Source organism: Panulirus ornatus, chromosome 2 (assembly GCF_036320965.1).
Source record: "Panulirus ornatus isolate Po-2019 chromosome 2, ASM3632096v1, whole genome shotgun sequence".
NCBI classification, from domain to species: Eukaryota; Metazoa; Arthropoda; class Malacostraca; order Decapoda; family Palinuridae; genus Panulirus; species Panulirus ornatus.
In genome coordinates this window covers 80,644,527-80,668,804 of record NC_092225.1, presented here as the reverse complement: position 1 = coordinate 80,668,804, position 24,278 = coordinate 80,644,527, and the positions used below count along the sequence as shown (strand labels likewise).

General features: G+C 44.5%; 1 protein-coding gene across 4 annotated transcripts in view; it reads left to right on the top strand.

The window, feature by feature from the left end:
• The window catches only part of phtm (cytochrome P450 enzyme phantom), a 203,444-nt gene that overhangs the window by 93,575 nt on the left and 85,591 nt on the right, over window positions 1-24,278 (top strand). The gene's annotated exons all lie outside the window — the stretch shown is intronic.

Below are 24,278 nucleotides of genomic sequence, written 5' to 3'. Positions count from 1 at the left end.
TTCAGACAATATATCACCCATTCTCCTTACGTTTCGTATCACTCTTAACGAAATGTTAAACTTAAAGAAATGTTAAACTTAACGAAATGTTAAACTTAAAGAAATGTTAAACTTAACGAAATGTTAAACTTAAAGAAATGCTAAACTTAACGAAATGTTAAACTTAAAGAAATGTTAAACTTAACGAAATGTTAAACTTAAAGAAATGTTAAACATAACGAAATGTTAAACTTTACGAAATGTTAAACTTAAAGAAATGTTAAACTTAAAGAAATGTTAAACTTGACGAAATGTTAAACTTCAGGAAATGTTAATCAACTCGACACTAAGAAATAGCAGAAAATAAACCATGAAAAATAAATAGACTCACGATAACGTGTAAGAAAAGATGGGTTTTCCGAAATAAAGGCCTGTAGAAATCTTGATTACTTCTGGGTTGATTCATACTGTTTCTTTGTCAGGTTCACTCGAAGTGTTTCTTTGTCAGGTTCACTCGAAGTGTTTCTTTGTCAGGTTCACTCGAAGTGTTTCTTTGTCAGGTTCACTCGAAGTGTTTCTTTGTCAAGTTTACTGGAAGTGTTTCTTTGTCAGGTTCACTCGAAGTGTTTCTTTGTCAGGTTCACTCGAAGTGTTTCTTTGTCAGGTTCACTCGAAGTGTTTCTTTGTCAGGTTCACTCGAAGTGTTTCTTTGTCAGGTTCACTTGAAGTGTATCTTTGTCAGGTTCACTCGAAGTGTTTCTTTGTCAGGTTCACTCGAAGTGTTTCTTTGTCAGGTTCACTCGAAGTGTTTCTTTGTCAGGTTCACTCGAAGTGTTTCTTTGTCAAGTTTACTGGAAGTGTTTCTTTGTCAAGGTAACCCACACTGTTTCTTTGTTAAATTTACTCACTGCCTTTTTGTCAAGTTCACTTACTCTGTTTCTTTGTTAAGTCTACCTACTCTGTTTCTTAGTAAAGTTCACTTACAATGTTTCTTAGTCAAGTTTACTTACATTATTTGTTTCTCAAGTTCACTCACTCCGTTCCTTCTTTCTCACGATCACCCGAACTATTACTTTGTCAAGTTCACCCACATTGTCCACTTCACTCCCACTGTTCCATAACCAAGTCCACTCCTGTTGCTTCTCTGTCAAGTTCGCCCACGCTGCTTCAGGGAAATTGATCTTCATTCATACTCTAGGAAATTTCGTATGTTCTTGGCTGTCACTGACCCACAGTAAAGACACTTTCCGAGTATCTTTTTCCTTCTTTGAGATATAAACAGCTTTTAATAGCGCGTCATTATACTAGTTCAGTGGATTAAACAAATCCTGCGAAATTCAGACGAAGTGCTGGCATGGGTGATAATCTGTGGTACTGGTGATAATCTCTAGTACTGGTGATAATCTCTAGTGCTGGTGATAATCTGTGGTGCTGGTGGTAATCTCTGGTACTGGTGATAATCTCTGGTACTGGTGATAATCTCTAGTGCTGGTGATAATCTCTGGTACTGGTGATAATCTCTGGTACTGGTGATAATCTCTAGTGCTGGTGATAATCTCTGGTACTGGCTGATAATCTCTGGTACTGGTGATAATCTCTGGTGCTGGTGATAATCTCTGGTACTGGTGATAATCTCTGGTACTGGTGATAATCTCTAGTGCTGGTGATAATCTCTAGCGCTGGTGATAACCTCTGGTGATGATGATCTTTGGTGCTGGTGATAATCTCTGGTACTGGTGATACTCTCTGGTGCTGGTGATAATCTGGTGCTGGTGTTGATCTCTGGTAATGGTGATAATCTCTGGTGTTGGTGATAATCTGTGATGTTGGTGATAATCTCTGAGGTTGGTGATAATCATCAATGCTCATCAAGAACTGTATGAGGTTCACTGAGATGGGTGGCAATGATTGCCAGCGATTACCAGTTTCTCCCTCCTTTTTTTTCTATCCCACCGGGAAATAATTGTGTTTATTACCGTAGATTTTTCATGATTGTCAAGACTTATCGTCCTCTGATAATTGTACCCCAAGTTCTATATCTATAAACCCAAAGGATAAAAAGTGAAAAAGGTCTGGCGTGTTGGTTGGACGAGAGTCATTTCTGTTGAAGTTGAGATCAGTCAGCCAAGCACTATAGGAAGGGAGGTTCCCTACAGGTGTTTATCATCTTCAGAAGCGTTGAGGGACAGGCCACCTCACTTGGATCTTGGGGTTAGTTTTGTGGTCTGTGTATGAAACTCAAGATTGATTTCTTAGGCCTTAGCCTGACACTGGGCCTATTCATCCATACGGCCCGTCCGTCCGTCCATTCTTTTTCCCTTTGAACCATGAAGGAAGTGAGTACAGTGGGAGTAAGAGATGTCTCCTTGCCTGTGGAGGAGGCACGAGAAGCGTATGTAAAGATATCGTGTACACAAGACGTGACGAGGGGGTCAGGAGGCCATGCGGAAGCGCGGCCGTGGTGGTGGTGGTGCGTGGGTCCAGCAACCCCTGTGGTGGTGGTGGTGGTGGTGGTGGTGTGTGTTTCTGGATGGTTCCTCTGACGAGGCGTGGAGCTGCCGCCCTGGGCGGGCGTGGCGAGGCCGCAGGGTAGCCGTGGGTGAGGCGCGGGCATCCCGGCCGACGCGAAGCCGCGTCAAGGCCGCACGTCTCTTTGCAAGTAGGTCATTCGGTTCATTGTCTGCGTAGCACTACATTCTTGTCTGACTCTGTCGAATTTTTGCCCAGGTCTAGCATAAAGGGCCGCCTCCTTGGCGCCTATGCGGTAGCCTTGAACTACTGAGATGGAGTGTGTTTGGGGAGGGCGCGGTCGCCGGGAGGGGGTTGGGAGATGGTGGTGGTGGTGTTGGGGTAGTGTAGCGAGAGGGGTGCTCGTCTACCCTGGCTTTATATCACGCCAAACTTTCAGGGTGTAACGCCCGGCTGTTGAACCCCAACCGCCATTGTCCCTAACTCATTACTAGTCAACAGGTGGAGCCGTCATGACAAGCTGCCGAAATAAATCAACAGAGGCAAAGCACGGGCGTCATGTCTGCCCGGACCACCACCGCCTCCTCCTCCTCCTCCTGCTGGCCTCTCATCCTACTGGCCTCCAAGGGTCTTGTCTGTCTAGCGATGATCATTGCTTGTGATTGCGGTGGTTAATTGTGTCTTACGGGCAGAGTGTTTTGCACTCGTGCTGGCCTCGGTCTCTTAACGTTGCGTACATGTGCGGCGTCTTTACACCCACATACGCACACGCAAGCCTAAGCCAGGTACACAGTTATCGACTAGCGCCGAGGGGAGGATGAATTACCTGGGTCGTGTGTGGGCTGAGTGTGCCGCGCCCCAGGATGCGAACCCATGCGGGCCCGACCCCGGGCGGTCCCATGCTGACTCATGATTAGTAAATTGTGAGTGCTTTGAGTGTATATTTTTGTGTCTATTCTTCTGTGTATGTTTGTCCACGTGTGTGTCTCATGTGTGTGGTAGTGTGTGTTTGTGTTAAGGAGAAGGAGGGAAGAGAAGAGAGTCGCTGAACCCCCCCTGTAGACAAGGACCATACTTTTCCTACGTGACTTCACACACGTTCCCAGCCATAGTGGGAACATGTGGTATCCCTGTCATACATCTGTTAGGACTAGAGAGAGAGAGAAAAAAAACAATCGACCAAGGTCCAGCTCAGACCTTGTGCCTATATATCCCAAGAATTTACTCGTCGTACCAACTGTTTATCATAGTACATTACTCCAGCCGGACCTTCGGAACAAGTGGCTCAAGGGAACAACACTACTGACGGGGGGAATGGCGTGTTTTCTCTTTAAGAGTGAAAGTCAGGGTCTTACGCCAAGTCAAACATGATTGTGGGTAAACAATTACCCTGAGCGGGAGTCCCTCATCATGAGAGGATCAGTGAGTGAGATGGATGAGGGTTAAGGGGGTCCGTTGCTTCAGGGAGGGAGGCAGGGAGGGTCTGCTTACTTGAACGAAGGGGATTTAACCACAATCATGCCACTAACGTATTGGCTTAGGAGAACCAGCCCAGTGACGCATCGACCACTAGCCAGAGGTAAATTCTCATTTGAGGTTTACAGAATTGTTTTGACGACCGATATTTGTCGAGCAATTGTTGTTTGCTTCGATAAATCGTACTGTACATGTCGGTGAGATGAGACACGCCCGGTAGATGGACTGAGAGTATCATGTCACTAAAGCAGACGATGCCTGGTCAGGTCTGTAGGGGAAAGCTGAACCCGTTGGTAGAGGAAGTGGCAGGCAGGGCCGGGTTTCGATCCCAGGAGCGAGAGTTGGCTCGAACTTTAAGTAAGAGTGATTGAAGTGATTCTTTCTTTTCGCCAGGTACAGAGGAAGTGCTTGGTGGGGACGTGTTTGGGGTTACCGTCAATGTTTGGGTTTATTGTAAATGTTTGGGGCTACTGTAAGTGTTTGGGGCTACTGTAAGTGTTTGGGGCTACCGTAAATGTTTGCGGCTACCTGTAAGTGCTTGGGGATGCTGTAAGTGTTATGGGATACTGTTAGTGTTGAGGTTTACTGTAAGTGTTTGGGGCTATTGTAAGTGTTTAGGCATACTGTAAAGGTTTGAGACTTCTGTAAGTGTTTACGGTTACTCTAAGTGTTTGGGGGCTCTTGTAAGAGTTTGGAGCTACTGTAATCCTTTAGGGCTACTGCGAGTGTGTGGGACTACTGTAAATGTTTGGGGCTGCTGCAAGTGTCTGGGGCTACTGTGTGTGTGTGTGTGTGTTTAGGCTACAGTGAGTGAGTATTCGTCATTATGACACCGTATACCTCCAGCTCGAACATCTTATTCATCAGCGACAATAGAGGTAATGATATGAGTCTCTGCATGTCTCTTCACCAGAGGTTTCCTAAAAACCCTGACTTTAACGCTCTGTCTGAGGATAAGACAGATAAACATTCATACGGCGCTGTCAGCTTCCTTTTGATAAAGAACTCAGGCAAGAAGGCCCGCAAGTTCAATGCGCCGTCCTCGACAGCCCAGCACTGAAGCCTGGAGTTTTTAGCAAGGAAATCTTTGGTTCTCCAGCGGAAGCCTCACATCCCCTCGCTGTCTTACCCGTCTGTCAGTGACACAAGCTCCCCTGAGCCTGGCACGCGTCAGTCAGGAGCCTCCCGTGTGTATATGACGATATTTCAGATAGAAAACGAGCTCTGGTAGCGAAGCCGTCGGGTCATCTCCGTCGTTATTCGTTGTTAAAGATCCGCGCGCCAGGCCTTACCCTGGTGCGGCTCGTCACCACCTTGAACCATACGATCCTCACCTCCACCTGCCCTCCCAAAGGCAGCAGTGGAGGCTGATGTCAGTCCTCAGGCTACGTCCACAACTCGTGGCTCTAGCTAGAACAGTATCCATTTGAAGGCGGAGTTGTGGCCGTTGGTTCACCCTCCGACACTTCACGGGTTCGAGGACCAGGTCTAGTGGGAACTGAGTCCTCAGCTTTCCTCCTGCCAGGAGGCAGGGGCTCCCTGGACGGGTCGGTTAACTGAGCGGGACAGGTCCTCGTGAGGCGCTCGATCAGGGATTATAACCTGGAATGTGGCAGTTAATTCGTAACCGGGAGGCTTTGTAGAGACAAGACGTGAGAAATTGGATATCCTCTCTCTCTCTCTCTCTCTCTCTCTCTCTCTCTCTCTCTCTCTCTCTCTCTTGCCGTAGGTACTCGTAGGCAGGTAGGTAAGTAGGTGGGCGGGTAGGTAGGTGGGTATTTAGGGAAGGTAGGTACTCCATCTTTCTAGGTAAGTATTAGGTGGTAGGCCGCTACCAACCCGTGGTGAGGACCCTCCCCCAACGTACCGGGAAGGTTAGTGATGACGGCTGCGCAGTGAACCAGCAATTTAGTAGCTGTCAACTTTCATTCCTTTGCCCTAGGTAGCTATCTTTCCTATGTGCCTCACCCAGACGCAGCCTATTGCCATTCGCTCCAAGACACACACACACACACACACATATATATATATATATATTTTTTTTTTTTTTTTTTTTTTTTTTTTTATATACTTTGTCGCTGTCTCCCGCGTTGCGCAAGGAAACAGACGAAAGAAATGGCCCAACCCCCCCCATACACATGTACATACACACGTCCACACACGCAAATATACATACCTACACAGCTTTCCATGGTTTACCCCGGACGCTTCACATGCCTTGATTCAATCCACTGACAGCACGTCAACCCCTGTATACCACATCGCTCCAATTCACTCTATTCCTTGCCCTCCTTTCACCCTCCTGCATGTTCAGGCCCCGATCACACAAAATCCTTTTCACTCCATCTTTCCACCTCCAATTTTGTCTCCCTCTTCTCCTCGTTCCCTCCACCTCCGACACATATATCCTCTTGGTCAATCTTTCCTCACTCATTCTCTCCATGTGCCCAAACCATTTCAAAACACCCTCTTCTGCTCTCTCAACCACGCTCTTTTTATTTCCACACATCTCTCTTACCCTTACGTTACTTACTCGATCAAACCACCTCACACCACACATTGTCCTCAAACATCTCATTTCCAGCACATCCATCCTCCTGCGCACAACTCTATCCATAGCCCACGCCTCGCAACCATACAACATTGTTGGAACTACTATTCCTTCAAACATACCCATTTTATATATATATATATATAAAACAAAATGTCTAAATCAAAATCTATCATTTAGTAAACACTAGATAAAAATCAATATAAAATTCACAGTCAAAAATCTGTTGTGGCTATGCTGACACTGCGTGTGTAACACACACATTTCTTCCCTCCCGGAGTATTCACATCCCCATACTCCTTCCTCAGGTGTGGGCTCGTCCTGTGTGACTCCGGGAGGTTCCTCATCACCTCCCTGTGACGCACTGGCCTTCTGCTTTGCGTAGGAGCAGGTTATGACGCAAAGCAGAAAAGCCGAAGCGTCGCAAGGGAGTGAAGCAGAAGGCAAAATTCTTCTTTTTATCGCACGTTGTTCCATCGACAGTTCACAGGTACACAGTACACGCTAGGACTCACGACGAGGTTGGCCAAGAAGGCAGGACCAGCGATTAGCGCTTATCGTCAGGGGGGATAATAGGTTGCCGGGAACGAACCGTGTGAGTTACGTGTTGTCGAGTGGTGTGTGTGTGTGTGTGTGTGTTTCAGAGTTTTTCATATTCTATTCATATTTTGAACACGTTTCGAGGTTCCTCTTATTCTAAGAGGATGAACGAGGAGATCTTATCCAAAAGTGTCCATCATTCACTGAGTTTTACACGCTTCGTTTCGCCTCTTCTGAAGAATCGTCAGGTGGAAGATGGATACAAGCGACACAGTTCAAAACATTATGAGGGGAAATTCACCGTCTCCTCTTGGAGTGGTAGCGCCTGCACTGACATGTGGGGCTGACCCACTCAACAGGTCGTACATTACCTCATCATGAGTACTCTTGTCAGTTTACTGTCATAGGTTTAACTGTATGCTTACATTTATCTTATGTTTATGCTTTGCTTGGAAATGCCTAATATATAAGCACAAGGTCGTGCGTAAACTTTCGTGATGTGTGGAGAGCAATGGAATTTACATCTCTAATCTTCTAGGTAGATAACTTTGCCTCGAGACTTAAAGAATGAGAGAAACTATTAAAGTTGGTGTCTGAGTTTTGGAGAGTGTGTGAATGGAGGAAGTTGATAGTAAACGTGAATGAGAGCAAGGTTGTTAGGTACAGCAGCGCAGAGACAGGCGAGTTTGAGTGGAGAAAATATGGGGGATGTAGAGGGTTTCGGATACCTATGAGTGTATACGGGAGCATATGTAACCATAGAAGTGCAGGTGTCATACGATGGATGGAGGGACGAGGGTTCTGGGAGTAGAAAGAGTCGAAGGGCGAAAATGAGTATGTTTGAAGGTACAATAGTCCCAGCGATGATGCGAGGCATGGGTTATAGACGAGAATGTACGAAGGAAGGTGGATGTGTTGGAAATATAATGTTTGAGGACAATATAGGGTGTGGAAAGGGTCAATAAGAGGTGTAATAATAAGAAGAGAATAGTTGAGAGATTTGAAGGGGTGTACTTGAGGGGGATGGCACGTATGGAGAGAATGAGTAAGGAGAGGTTGATAAAGAGGATATTTGTGTCAGAAGGGAAGGGGACATAGAGAAAGTAGACCAAATTTGAGATGGGTAAAGTGAATAAGGTTTTAAGTGCTCATAGCAATAACATACAGGGGTGATGTAAGGTATTCACAGAATAGAGTAAACTGGAGTGATATGGTATACACGGGGCGACGTGCCTAGGGTATATAGGGGAAGCATTGGAAAGATCTGTGAGTCTACGGGCACCTATCTCGCCTTCTCATCTTGCTTACATTCACATATATTTAGACACCCCACCTTGTACCTTCGAGGAAGATGAGCACTCCTCGCTGGGATCCTTACCCTCTTCTAATTTTTGGAAAAGTGCAAGAAGTGGAGGGTATTCAGCCCTCCGCCTCCGACCACAAGTAAACCTCAACATGAAGTTTTTCTCATATGCGGACGATCTCAGTCACATCATGATATCCTGACACCACAGTAACATCATCAAACGTGCAGCACTACATTACACAGCTGGAAGTGTGTCTCACTCAGAACAGAATACATGCATCTTCACAGAAGTCTTCAGTTACTCTTATGGCCTCAGACAGACACAAATCCATCTCGCACCCTCCAGTCAGCTTGAATGGACAGTCATTCCCATTGAACAAAACACCAACCCTTCTAGAAATCACATAATAGGCATATGACATTTACTCCCCACATCAATAACATTTATACAAAAGCTGAAAAAAGCAAAAAAAAGGTGAAAGTCACTGACAACATAATAATCATTGAAATTTAGTAAGAATAAACATGAAAAAAAAAAATCGAGGTAAAATACTGCCATACGTGTGGTAGAGCCGTGGTTAAGTTCATCAGGCCACAAAACTGCACCGGAGAGAATTTATTGCAAGGCCAGACTGGGTCTATATGCTCCACTGACTCCATCACTTAGTCCCGAGGCATCTTCCCGCTGTGAGGTCTTCCATTTACTTTCGATCAACTTGGTACACCTTCCTCCCATCAGCTGTGTATGAGTTAAACAACTCGCTGTAAAGAATTGAAAGCCACGATCGCATCTCGTCCTCAAACACTAGGAGTCATAACTCAGAACTCACTCATTCCGCTTCTTCGTTTCGACCGCTGCAGTTCGAAGCCTCGCATCTTCCAAGTACGTTTCATTCCCAAATCTATACGAAGTCGTCTTATGGTAGGTTAGACAGCCGCCGACCAAGGAGGTGCTACTACCCGCCTCGGGATCGGGAGGGTTAGGGATGGCTGCGCAGTGAGCTATCACTTTGGTGGTTGTCATGTAGCATTCCGATAGCCCAGGTGGTTGTCTTTTCTTCCTTTGCCTTACCCACACGTGTGCTGTTGGCTTTCAGTCCTCAGACGTTACACTCTCTATACAACTTTGACAGCACGTATCTCACACGACTTGTTTTCCGTAACTATATTTGCCAGCGGTGAGTACGAGGCTCTCGCTCTGACTTTTAGCAAAGTAAGTACTCGTAAGTGCAGCCATAATCGTCACATTCAACTGGACAGCGTTTCTCTGTCAACCCTCAGGATATTATGTAGGCTGGCTGGCGTTCTTACACAAGTGCGTCTTCTCCATTGTAAAGTGTCCTTGATGCAAAGGCTCTCCTTCTGTCCAGTCATTTATGTTAGAGTTGCTACGTAATCATTGTAAGTATTTCTTCATAGTCATGATCCTGAACTCCCCCCCCCCCCCTCTCTCTCTCTCTCTCTCTCTCTCTCTCTCTCTCTCTCTCTCTCTCTCTCTCTCTCTCTCTGTATTCAGCTGAAAATTCAGGAGAGAAATTGAAAGATGATGAACTGTTCTTCGCCCGATATGATGAGATTGTACTCACAGATATTGAAATAGTGAAGGATGGTATAATCAGAGAGATTGATCAGCTCAAAAGAAAAAAAAAAAGAAAAGAACAAGGGATTCATCCCCCGGACCAGGTGGAATCAAAACAAAATTCTTCAAAAAGGCAAAAAATACAACGAAAGCGAAATCAATGATGTCATTGTTTGGGGAAAAGCCTGGACGAATGCCAAGCAGCAGACATTCACAAATTGACATATGCAAAACCGATGTTTTCTAAGCTAATACCCATACAATACGGACCATTTAGCTTGACTTCACATGTCGTAAAAGTCTTTGAAAAAGTGATAAAAGGACAAATATTTAACCATCTAATCAAGAACAGCTACATGAAGAATAATATGGACTTGTGGCAGGAAAAAGTAAACAAGGCCAATTGTTAGCTCGTTACAGTGAAATATGTGAAAATTTAGTTCAAGGAATAAAATAATGTATACTGTTTTTCTTGACTTTGCAAAGGCATTTGGTAAATTATACCACAGGATTTTGAGAGAGAGAGAGAGAGAGAGAGAGAGAGAGAGAGAGAGAGAGAGAGAGAGAGAGAGAGAGAGAGAGAGAGAGTGTGTAGCAAAGCAAAACATTAAGGGTAAGACAGGATGATGGTGAAAGAATTTCTAACTGGAAGTTGAAAGTGGCAATAAAGGAGGAAGATGTGCTGCCTGGGGTACCACAGGGACGGTGTTAACCCCAGCTCTCTTTGTAATGATGACGTCAGACATCAACAGTGAAGCTAAGGAAAGCATTAGTAAGGAGCTTTGCTGATAACAATATGACTGGACCAGAAACTGATCAAAATACAAAATTACTTTAAAATAACCCATCGGTCTGTTGCTGTTTGAATTCCTTTGTATTTTTGTACAAAAAGAAATGCAAAACAGAATTAGACACAATTTACAGGTGAGCAGAAGTGAACCTGATGGAATTGGATGAAGATAGATTGAAGGAGTTAAGTTATCGAACAAGAAAGAATACACTGATGGTACCAGAAAAAATGACCAACAGAGAGTAGTACAAAGTGGAACATACGTAAAAGATTTGGGTGTCATCGTAAAAGAGAGACTTAGACAAAGGCACATCACCGCACCAGAGGCACATCTTCAAAAGAACATATTGAGAAGATAGCACACCCAAGTGTGCTATGATTCTAAAAACTTCCACACCAAGAGATAGAAACTTGTTAATGAGAATGTTTAATGCGTATGTAGGAAGCACAACTTAAATATTGCTGTGTTGTGTGGTCACCAGCGAAAAGAATTCAGAAACACTTCACGATTGCGATCGAAGGAATTAAGGATAGCAAATACAGTTAATCCTGTGGTGAAGCGGTTAGCGTTCCAGTCCGTGACGCATTCACCTGGCCGCCCAGGATCAAGCGCGTGGGTTCAAATCCTGGTTACGGCAATCGCTTCACAGTCAACCCAGCTGTTCATCCACCCGTAGGGGTTGGTCGATAAAATAGGTAACTGGCTTAGGCTAGAATATATATATATATATATATATATATATATATATATATATATATATATATATATATATATATATATATATATATATATATACACGCATATATATTATATCTTCTGCTTCCCCTTTTAGGAAGTTAAGATACAAGGAGGGGAGGGTTTCTAGCCCCCCGCTCCCGTCCCCTTTAGTCGCGTGGGAAGTATTCTTTCTCCCCTATCCATAGGGATAATATATATATATATATATATATATATATATATATATATATATATATATATATATATATATATAGCGTTAATGGGATGGCCTCAGCTGCCCATGCCGTCTCAGCTTACATGAAGAAAAAATATTTACACAAAAACTTTAAGAACTACCATGAAACATACCAAGAATAAATCGGACTAAAATATTTGACACCCCTAACCAGGAAGCTAGAACGATTATTCAGTATAGCAGCAGGAGACATAAGCAAGGTACATGGGAACACTCACAGAAACATTTAAAAGAACACTTGACCTTTGGTCAGAGTCAGTCCCAGATGAGCATGTGTAATGCAGGTGGCAACGGAGGGGGAATGGTCGCGCCACCCCTGCCCATCATGACACAATATCGTCGTAGGTACTCGTAGGTACGCAGGCAGGCACACTAACGTGTCTGGCATTAGTGTTAGCCGTGGGTATCAGTCGGTCTGGTACCAGTCGAGCCTCCATCACCAGAGACTGTTTTCTTTTCAGTGGACGTAACGCAGACATGATCTCACGTTTCAAGGAATCTTTCATGACTTCCATATTTCCCATTAAGCTTCCGGTCTGTCCACACCTTCCACGCTCATCGCTTCATGATTGACAAAACACGAAACTCAGGGTGAGATTATCGAGAAATCGTCTTCATTGTATGTCCTTCATAATGAAAATGACGTGTACGCGTCAACTTGCTAAGTAGGAACGAAAGACATACAGGAATATCAGGCGGGTGAATGTGGGTCCCATACACGTACAATCGGGAATATGGAAGGTATCCGTGGACGAATATTGATAAAGATCTTTTTCAGAATATCGCATACAGGATATCTTGAAGCACAGAGCTGCCTGAGGAAGTCCAGAGGAAAACGTGTAATTAATCTATTTTCCCATATCGGCCAATTTTCGCTCAAGCGAATCAATTCTCTTTCCACTACGGTTGAGTCAACAGCTCACGTTTCTTCACCTATACAGTCACGTTCCCTCCACCTGGGAACGTTTTTAACCATAACATCCGGATGGTAATCCCCTTGGCTGTTACTCAAGCAAGTCATTACCTTCACCTTCTGGTGACCGTACCCAGAGTGAGGCGTGACGAAGCTCAGAAAGACAGGAGAATAGGCGGTGTACCCACCCTCATTACCTCCTCTATACTCCCTGCCGCTCCATACCCTTATGTAACCTACCTCAAGCGCCGTCCTTACGTAAGGGCCAATTACATCCCTGTGAGGCAGGCAGGCAGGCAGGCAGTCACAACAAAGAAGAGATCGACCAGCCACCGATAGCATGGCATCACTTGTAGCAAAGTTTAGTGAAAAAAAAATAATTTTGATGGAGGCAGAAATGTTTACTTCTGGTGACGACTTCATCAAATTTTCAAATCAGATATTGATGTGCTTTCGTAAACGTGATTGATTTTTCGTTTTCGGTTCGGTATGTGGCGTCTGGTGAGGATACGTTCTTGATTTAGTCAAACGATTTGTAAATTTGATCTGAGGCAGTACTCCTAATGAGACCTGTAGTCTGCTGACGGACGTGAGAGCTTTTGGTTCCTTTCGTTTCTACAAGTTTCTTTCATTTCTCATTAACTATTATACAATTTCCTCTAATTCTAGTACAATGAATGCTAGAACATCTTCAGTACTCGCTACTTGATACGTATCTACCCAGACTTGACGCTTAGACTTGATGTTTAGATAGAAAGTTATCACCTGTGTGTTCGGGAGGTATGCGTTGCAGCTTCATCGAAACTCTTCATTATCGACCACGAGACCTGTTCTAACTCTCCAAAGAGACTCGCTCTTTTTGGAGGGCATCAGTGCGTGCAGTACTCGATCTCAGGTGCTAAGATTGTCAGTGGTACAAGGAAGCGAGTTCGAACCTTATCAAGAAGCAGGTTCGAACTTGGTCGCGATGCGTAGTGTTGAGGCTTCAGTGACACTTTGCTTGTATTGCCCGTTCTTGTGGCGTCTCTGAGGCCACTAGGGGTTGAGGTTGTTGGTTCAGTCTTGATCGCGCGGGTGTCATAAAATAGTTGAAAACGTATCATATCATCTCACTTATCCTTTTGCCTACAAGGTTTTTATCACGTGGGGAACTGTGTAACGGGACGGTGGCTGAGGTCTCAATACTTGATTGTTCTTGGGACAGCTGTGTTGGGAAACCCTGTGGGCGGGAGGACGGGGAAAATCTTCCAGGACTGATGAAGCACAGGAACTCCGAGGTATAATTCGGCCTGTACACGCGATCAAGGATAATTCAGAACACATCGACTATCCTGTGATACGGTGGCAAGTGAATGATAAACGAAGACTATCAGTTCCGTTCTGAGGAGGGGAGGATTTTTACATCCTAATGAGAGAGAGAGAGAGAGAGAGAGAGAGAGAGAGAGAGAGAGAGAGAGAGAGAGAGAGAGAGAGAGAGAGAGAGAGAGAATTCATGCATGCCGGCAGATTGAGAGGATCAAGAATAATGTTCTGGTCTTAAAAGTACATAAATGATGAAGCAGTAATACCCTGGGGTTTACCAGAAAGACATAAGACAAAAAGTGTAGGAGAGCCACTCAGAAACGATGGAGAGAGTGGAGGAATAATCATAATACATTTAAAGAATAACCATATTTAGGATTGGAAATTGTTCCGAATGAGCACATGATTGCTGTTAATGAGTAGGCGTGGCAGTAGAGAGAAATATTATCATTCATCAGGCAAGACACGGGATGAGTGCTACGCGCTCGCTCTACCTCTTGGCAAAATCTTGTTGAATATTTGTGGATTACTCATCTTTGTCTGAGTCAGTGTCCAGGCCGATATTGTGAGTAGGAATGACATGTGTTATGGGAAGTAAGTGTACCGATTCTCACTGTCTGTGTGGCAAACGTAGGCAATGGTGGTTTCGATTTCATCCTTCAAGCAAAAGATTCATTAGGTTTCGAAGCTCAGTGAATCTCTTTAACCCTTTTTCTTGCTTCACTGCTTGGAATGTCTGCAATTCTCTCTCGTCGCATACACTCCCTCATCAAACTTGTATCGAGGACTTTCATCCGGTACGAGCTTTTGATGGTCGCGCTTCCAGTTTAGACTCAGTAGATCCTTTCCAGGATCTACTGAGTCTAAACTGAGTCTAAACTAAAGTCTGTTCCTCGCTGGAGTATTTCCCGCAAACATGTTTAAGAGCAGAAGATCTATCTTTCCTCCCCATGGCTGGATCATAACATCGTCAGGGGTTAGGGACGTAAGGTCTCCATCCAATGCCAAGTTCCTCAGTCGAGTTAGATTTTCTAAGAGTCATAGTCACGCGGTGGTTACTACGTCGGTTTGCCGTTCAGCAGCCTTGGATGCAAATTGGGCAACGATTACTTCTTAACGCGGGAGTTTCCAGACAATGTCCTTCTCTTCAGCGTCGCGTTCCTCCCTCCAGTGAGCTTCTTTTTTTTTCCCCCCTGCAGTAATTCGTTATAAAAAGAACCGAACAAAAAACGGTATTAGTGAAACCCTTCGAGTCTGAGAACGTTCTTAGCCTAATGATTCACAGACGGAATCTTAACCTAGTGGGTCATCCCTCGTTTACCTGACCAGCGGCCCGCAGCCCAGCGCCCGCTTGAAACCTACTTGATCATGGAGGGACTGATGGAAGCGGGAGTCGTCGAACCTGTCGCTTGGATATCAGCGCATTCCGTCCTGGCAGGTCGGATACTCTGGTGAGGTTGAGGCATCTCCATCGGGGAGAGGCAGCTGATGGCTCGGGGTCCGGCTTGGTGTTAGACGCTTCTGTAACCCAGAGAGTTTCTTAGACTTGAGTCCTGGGTGTGAGAGTTTTGCGTACAATAAGTCTTAACGTGTGTTGAGGGGTCAAACAGTCGTAGAGTGCAGGCTGAGAATTGCTAAGGCCAGTGCGCCAAGACAGAGCCGAAGAATACGCCAAAAGATAGACGAAAAAATAAAAGGGAGTGGGAACAAGAAAATCATATTATCCCTGGGGATAGGGGAGAAAGAGTACTTCCCACGTATTCCCTGCGTGTCGTAGAAGGCGACTAAAAGGGGAGGGAGCGGGGGGCTGGAAATCCTCCTTCCTTTATTGTTTTACTTTTCCAAAAGAAGGAACAGAGGAGCAGGTGAAGTGAGGATTTTTCCATCTCAGGGTTAGTCATCCGTTCGTTACGCTACCTCGTTAATGCGGGAAATGGCAAACATGTATGAAATATATATATATATATATATATATATATATATATATATATATATATATATATATATATATATATATATATAAATATATATAAATTTACATATTCATTTATTTATTCATTTATTATACTTTGTTGCTGTCTCCCGCGTTAGCGAGGTAGCGCAAGGAAACAGACGAAAGAATGGCCCAACCCACCCACATGCACATGTATATACATACACGTCCACACACGCACATATACATACCTATACATTTCAACGTATACATATGTATACATACACAGACATATGCATATATAAACATGTACATAATTCATACATGCTGCCTTTATTCATTCTCGTCGCCACCCCGCCAAATTTTAAAAATCGCACCCAGTTCCACACACTTGTGGTCCCTTTCGTAAGCATACAAGTCTCAAGTTTCTAGTCATCATGAGCATCTTGAAACACACACAAACACACGCACACACACACACACACACACACACACACAAACAAACACACACACACACACACACACACACACACACACACACACACACACACACACACACACACACACTTACGTACAAAGCTCATGGTTCTGATGAAATTTCACCTTATGCTTTAAAGATGTGTGCAGATACGCTAGGTAAACCTCTTGAATTGCTGCTCAAGACGTCGCTGGAGAGAGGCAGAGTGGCAAGGGAATGGAAAATATCAAACGTCACCCCTGTCTATAAGAATAATTACTGATGAGAGGCACTGAAGTACAGCCCGGCTTCACTGACGAGTTTGGTCTGGTAAGATTCAAGAAAAGATCATTAGAAAGCAAATGGATGACTTTCTACAAAACCGAACTTCCCTGTGTGAGAGATTACATGGATTTAGGGAAGGGAGGTCATGTGTCACAAACCTCTCAGGTTTCTACGAGAGAGTGAACTCAGTCTAAAAAAAAAAAAGAGAAAGTTTGTATCCGGACTGCCAGAGAGCATTGGACACTGTACCACTTGAGAGGTTGATTAAAAAGATAGATCACCACGCAGGAATGAGGGAAGAAACGCATTCAGTGGATGTAAGATTATTTCACTAGAGGCGAACAAAGGACGTATGTCAGAGGAACTTTCTCGATGTGGGTCGAGGTGACTAGCGGAGTGCCACAGGGTTTTATTCTAGGACTATTACTCTCCTTGATCCATGAAAATGGCTTGACTGAAGGTATGGAATCCCACCTGAATATGTATGCAGTTGATGCAATGGTCATAAGAGAAGTGAAAAGCGAGGAGGACTCCATCAGCTTCAACGTCTGGCGGTTACATGGTTAATGAGATTCATCCTGAGAGAATGTTGAGTACTGAGGATGGGATGAAGTGAAAGAAGGTCTCAATTTGATGATCATCCATCAGAAAATAAGCTTCAGGATTCTATGTGTGGGAAGGAATTAGGAGTCAGCATCGTCCCTAACCTCTCGCCAGAGTCCCATATGAAGAGGTTAGTTCAAGGGACAAACTGACTTCCGGCAAACGTTAGGATGGCTCTCAAGTTTATGGATAAGGACACATCTAGCAAACTGTTCACTTCCAACATAAGTCCATAAATAGTTTATGGTTTTCAAGTTTGGTCATCACACCTACAGAAGGACAAGGAGCTGATAGATATGGAACTCGACTTAAGAGGGCTAAGTTTCAGGGAAAGGATAGAGGCTTTAGAACTGGCCCAATATGGAAGAGGGAAATGTGAAGGATGACCTGATTAACAACCTTTAAGATTGTAGAACTGATCGATGACGTTGGTGAGGAGCAGCTCTTCGAGAGATGTGAGGATAGACCAACCATCCACAGTTCATAGAATGAACTTAAGATGTATCGTACAAGAGTGATGGATGAATGGAATAGAATGACTGAGAACATCGTTAATGCAGACAACATTCATAAATTCAAGAAGTTGTATTATAGTTAAGAATGATCAAGAGATGGTGTCCTACGGGTGTAAAACTCCCTCCCGGTACAGTACAAATACGGGTAGGTGTAGATCGAGGTGGTACTGGATGAGGAAGTGTGGACGGGGGGGAAGCGACTCATGTTAGTGGGATGAACAAGAGCTTATGAAGCAGGCCAAGGGAGTAGTCAGCGAGGACTGACTGTGGATGGTTAACCCTGGTATCGGTATGTGTAAGATCATAAGTGGATGTGTACAAATGAGGCCATTGTTCGTTTATTCCTGAAACTGCTTCGTTAGCTTTCGAAGAGTCAATCAAGCTGATTGATCGGGCTTTAGCTCTATGAACTTCTAGGATTATCAAGGCCGTCAACGCGCAAGCTACAATCCACCAACTGAAAACAAATTCAACATCCAATTTACATGTTAAAAAAGAAGAAGAAAAGTTTAGAGATTTCTCTCCCGTACATCCCATGGCGTTTCTGATGTTTGTGAGCAATCAGTTATATAGAGTCTGGCCCTCCCGGATGTTTTCTGAGCTCTCTCTTTTTGTGCACCTCGCGTATTTTGATTTGAGACGAAATATCTTGCCGAGCCTTCCATGTCTGTCGTGCCTGGAAAGACATATAGCCAAGTGTAGGATGGGGACCGTGCTATGTAAGATCATCCAGCTGTACATGATGCTGTACCCTTCCCGTATGTATCCCAGAAAGTACAGCCTCAGTGATTTCAGCCATTCCCAGTACAAAGGATCATACATACATATATATTGGAAAGGATCACAATTTTGCGCGTGATCAAGATATTCCTATGAGTCCACGGGGAAAATGAAACACGAAAAGTTCCTAAGTGCGCTTTCGTGTAATAATCACATCATCAGGGGAGACACAAGAGAGAAATATAACGGTCAGTTGATATACATCGAAGAGACGATGTTTATCAACTGATCGTTATATTTCTTTCTTGTGTCTCCCCTGATGATGTGATTATTACACGAAAGCGCACTTAGGAACTTTTCATGTTTCATTTTCCCCGTGGACTCATAGGAATATATATATATATATATATATATATATATATATATATATATATATATATATATATATATATATATATATATATATATATATATATATATATATATATATATGTATATATATATATATATATATATATATATATATATATTTATATAACCCCTCCAATGTATATGGCAATATGCACTGGTGTTATAAGAACACGACCAATACAGATAGTGGCACTAGGGGTTCGTTAACATATCCCTCGGGCCTACATGCCTTACGGAGACGACACATATCTGCTTAATTCATCAAGAACTCATGAATTTATGGACCCTCCCGGCGGCGAGCCAAGACATGGAAGAATGTATGCATCAGTCGCCACACAAGAGAGAGAGAGAGAGAGAGAGAGAGAGAGAGAGAGAGAGAGAGAGAGAGAGAGAGAGAGAGAGAGAGACAAAAAAAAATAGTAATGATAAGGCCTAACAAAAAAGGGAAGAGGGACTGTGTTAACAGCCGAGCCATCTCGAGCCTGTCCGTGTTTTTTTGTGGTGTTCCATACGATTGTAGGCCTCAGGCAGGGGCATGACCGGGAGGATCAGGCACTGCTTAGAGCATACAAAAAATACATCAGGCGTGGTGGTGTCGTTGACCCCCCCTCCCCCAACCCCCCCCCCCTCTCTCTCTCTCTCTCTCTCTCTCTCTCTCTCTCTCTCTCTCTCTCTCTCTCTCTCTCTCTCTCTCTCTCTCATGAATGAATGAATGAACATTTCCGATTCATTCGCGACTCTTGCGATGCTCGTCATAAATCTTTACGTTCAGAAAAGCATGGAGATAGTCTCACAGTGCTGTTAGTTGACGAAAGCGAGTGAAACGTCGTGGAGTTGTTGGAGAGACATGGGAGGGAGGCAGGAGGGAGGGAGCGAAGGAAGTCCAGGGAAGCCAATGACCTCCGTGGCTACAGGGGAGGCCGAAGTCCTTCCCGCCGCCGCCGCTGCCGTCGCCGCCGCCGCCGCCGCCGCCACCGACGCCGCACCAAGTTTGGAAAGCAGCACAAAAAATCGTCTGCCGATGAAATAGATAGATAGATGGGAGCTGGTGGAAGCCTCCTGCTCTTAAGGCACTCATGGAATTCCTCTCTCTCTCTCTCTCTCTCTCTCTCTCTCTCTCTCTCTCTCTCTCTCTCTCTCTCTCTCTCTCTCTCTCTCTCTCTCTCTCTCTCTCTCTCTCTCTCTCTCTCTCTCTCTCTCTCTCTCTCTCTCTCTCTCCTCTCTCTCTCTCGCTGGCTCGCTTATGACTCAGCATCCGTCGCTTAGATTCCGTTTCAAAGCCCGACCCCCAGAGAGAGAGAGAGAGAGAGAGAGAGAGAGAGAGAGAGAGAGAGAGAGAGAGAGAGAGAGAGAGAGCCAAGGGACGTGTAGAATAACTGAATCCCAAAGCAGGTTCAGCAGTTGAGACGCTAAATAGCCTCGTCGTATTTCAAAGGCATCCCATTTATCACTTGGGTGGGCCTGGCTTGCCTTGGAGGAGGGTGTGTGTGTGTGTGTGTGTGTGTGTGTGATGAAAAATACAAGATCTCCCGTTCTGCTTCGAAGCGGCGTTACCATCTCTCCTGGGTTCCTTAGCCCCTTTCCCCGGAGTCTCGATCAAATCTGTGAAGCCAAGTTAGTTAGTCAAGTCTACCTGGTTCGCTTACGAATGCGAAGCCTTAAGCGAATCCCACGGGTTCCGTAGTGATGCTCAATTGTTTCTTATTGATTACGACGAATCTTTCTCATCCTCCTCCTTCCTCCCTCCCACCCTCCCCCTCCTTTTCTAGGTAGAGACGCAGGTATTCTGAGTACGCGCGATCGTTACGCATGCGTCATGAACTGGCCTTAGAACATGGTGTTGGGCTGAGGTAGACTATGTAGTCTCATGCATTATTAACACCGAGAGCAGCGGGGGCGCCTGCTGCCGGCGTCTCGTGAGTGTTTCCTCAAGGCTCTCATCTTCCTGGCCGCTCTCCACACACACACACACACACACACACACACACACACGCAAACACACACACACACACACACACACACACACACACACACACACACACTGACCTGCACTGAATACCTGACCCAGTCTTGTTCTTCCTCGCTGATCGAAGCTATAGAGACAATAGTGACTTCAGGTGTGTGTGTGTGTGTGTGTGTGTGTGTGTGTGTTTATCATAACCCTTCCTTAGGCGTGGTAGTGTGAAGGGTATGATTCTTTCTCCCATCTTCAATTATGTGTGATTACCTAAATGTAAGTACCTGTTTCTGCTGAGGGAATGCTACACTCCTGGGCCCCATCTTCTAAATCTTCCTCTGTGGGCTTCCGTGGTGAAGCGGTTAGCGTCCCTGACCGTGACGCATTCGCGGGCGGCCCAGGGTTGAGGGTATGGGTTCGAATAATCTTTGTTCGGCAGTTGGTCCACAGTAGACCCAGCTGTTCATCCACTCATAGGTGTTGGTCAATATAATGAGTACCAGGCTCAGGCTAGGGTATATATATATATATATATATATATATATATATATATATATATATATATATATATATATATATATATATATATATAGTTATATAGTTATATATATATATAGTTATAGTTAATTAGGGTCTTTGTTGATCGTGCTGTCTCAGCTAACATGAAAAGATATCACACAGCTTTTTAAACTTCCTTATATTGTCTGCATTTACTATTTTCTCATTAAGTCTGTCCCATTCATCCACTGCTCATGTTCTGTAAAGAGTAATTCCTTTCATCATTCCCCCCCAAATTTCTAGCTTAATTACACATGTCTTCTGGTGGTTCTCTTCCAACACTTTTCGACGAAGTGTTCACAGTTCACGTCATCGTTTGGTTTAAAGACATAAAGGCTGTCGTCAGCTCACCCTCCACTCTCTCCTCTTCCATAGTGTGTACATCTAAGGCCTCTAACCTTCCCCTGTAACTCAGCTCTCTCTTAGTTCTGGTACCATCTTTATTTTCTTCCTCTGGAACTTTTCTGTTAACTTTGTGCTTCTTTAAACGCGATGACCATAGTTTGAAAGCAAGATGTGATGCAGTTTTGGCCCAATGTAGGATGTGAACAGCTTGCTAAATATCTTCCCTTTCCATACACGTGAATGTTATTCTCATATTTGCCAGCAGACACTCTCTCTTTTACTCTTCTCCTGACGCAGAACTCTGACGATAGGTTAGGGACGATGCCAATTGTCAAACGCTTTCTGGCAGTCCATTTATAGATAATCCCCCCAGCCTTCTGTTTTCTATAAAACACAGCTCACTCTCTCGTAGAAATGCATGAGGTTCGTCACGCGTGACATCCCTTCCCTGTTGTCTCTCAGGTCATTTCCCCTCTGCAGGAAGTCATCTTTTCTCCTTCTGATTATCTCTTTTAGTACCTTATAGACCGCACTCATCGAGAAGAATGGTCTGCAGTTCTGCACCTTCTCCCGGTCTCCTTACTTATGGATAAGTATGACGTTAGCCATTTTCTACCCTCCTGACACTTTACCTTTGTCCAGTAACGTCTTGAATAGCACATTACGTGGTTTAACAAGTGGATTTGCTCACATCTTAAGCGCATGTGGTGACATTTCGTTAGGACCATGAACCTTGTATGGGTCAGCACCCTCAGGTATTCTGCTAATTGACGTCCTGATTTTTCCTTTATTGTTCTCACTGTATATTCATCGTCAATCGTTAGAATTCTTGGGAGGATTATATGATATCAACACCACTGTTCGCTTGTGTCTTTATGGTTGCTATTCCCACTGCTATGTATAGAGCCATCCACCACTATTTCCTAAAACTTAAGTCTGTATATTAATAAGGGAGTCAATCCTACTCTTCCATTGTCTTCCTCTTCCCTCCTTGCCTTTATGTACGCGTTTGGAATCAATAGGTGAGATCTCTCTTCAGTAAACTTGATTTCTATAACTTCAACACAATCAGGTGCGTTTTCCCTAATATGGTCCTTAAGATCCTACACTGTGTCACTTACTACTAACCTGCATTTGTTTTATCACTCTCAGTCTAACATTACCAACATGTAACGCTCCCAACTTCTCTGCGGTCCTGGCGTGGGTGTTCCATCCTCTTGGCTCATTTGTTAACAATGGTGTATTGCCACCTGACCGTGTTCTTCACCTTCCTTCCTCTCTTCCCACATCCTACCACGCTTAATGAATACCCCATTCAATTCCACCTCGTGTTCTTACGTTTCTTAACCTGCCTAAGTGCCCTCTGGTCATATGACTTGAAATAAAACGTAACCATAACTGGCCGTCCACCCTATTTCTTAGTGATAACCCGCAAGTTCTTTCCTCTGTGTTATTGACTGTCTTTGCACACGGGGAGGGTGCTTTATACCCCTCGAGGCCCCAGCTCTTATTCTGGTTTTATTGTCATAATTGCCTCACATTTTCCCAGCAGTAGTCCCACTTATTTGCTCCTCACTTAGCTTGTTCTATGAATCCAGCAGTTTGTTACCTCAGAAATGTGTCTTCTTGTCTAGAGTTGCAGAACTGCTCTATGTTAACGTCGTTATGGCCCCACTAGAAATTTATACGTCATTATCATATCTTCCTGACTCTTCTTTCTTCCAGTGTGGGTTGGTCGAGGGCTTTTCTCCTTTTATTCGTGGCTCATTCGGCTCAGCTTTGGTACTATTCTTCTCGCATTTGTTCGGAACATTGACAGCAACTCCATGGGGTTCAGCAAGCGAGGAGACCAGACTGACGTGCCATTATGTAGCTGAGGCCGAGTCTGCGTCGCGTATATTTTCTCAAACATCTAACAGTCCATGAACCTGAAGGCAGATTGGACAATAACATAGTCTTCTTCCCTTACAATACTTGGCATATGATGCCACAGGGAGAAGTTCGGCTTGATTTCAACTCCAAAAGTCTCTCTCACAGCGTTAGTGACTCTTGTAGTTTATTACCACCGACATTGTACTCACCATCTGGTGTGTACGACCCTTTCCCCATCTCCATGTCTTTTCGTTATCTAGGGTTAAGTTTCATGAACCATTTGTCCAACCTCTGGTGCATGATGTCTGTCTCGCTTTACACTATACTGTGGTTACTGTGGTTCCTCGTTTCCCTGCATGGTTCTAGCGCCGTTAGCATATATGTTCAGGTACGAGTCCCACGTCGTGTAGTTAATCATCAACGCAGACCCAGAACAGCGGGAGCCCCAGCGCTGAGCTCTTGAGGAACCGCACCCGTCACCTCGACTCATCAATATGAAAGAATCCCTCACACGTATTCTTTGATCCATTCCAGTTAGGCAACTGGACTCCGTTGTCTCCTGACTGGGTGTTGATCTCCATCATCTGGACCCACATCTATGATCCCCTTGGGTGATCAGTGCGAACGAGCCGCTTAACTAACTACCAAGCCGTACTTCTTGGCATAACGGAATCACGCTGACGACAGTGACCACCTAATGTCGGCACAGCATGTTTCACTGGCCAGTAACCCTTCCAAACAGT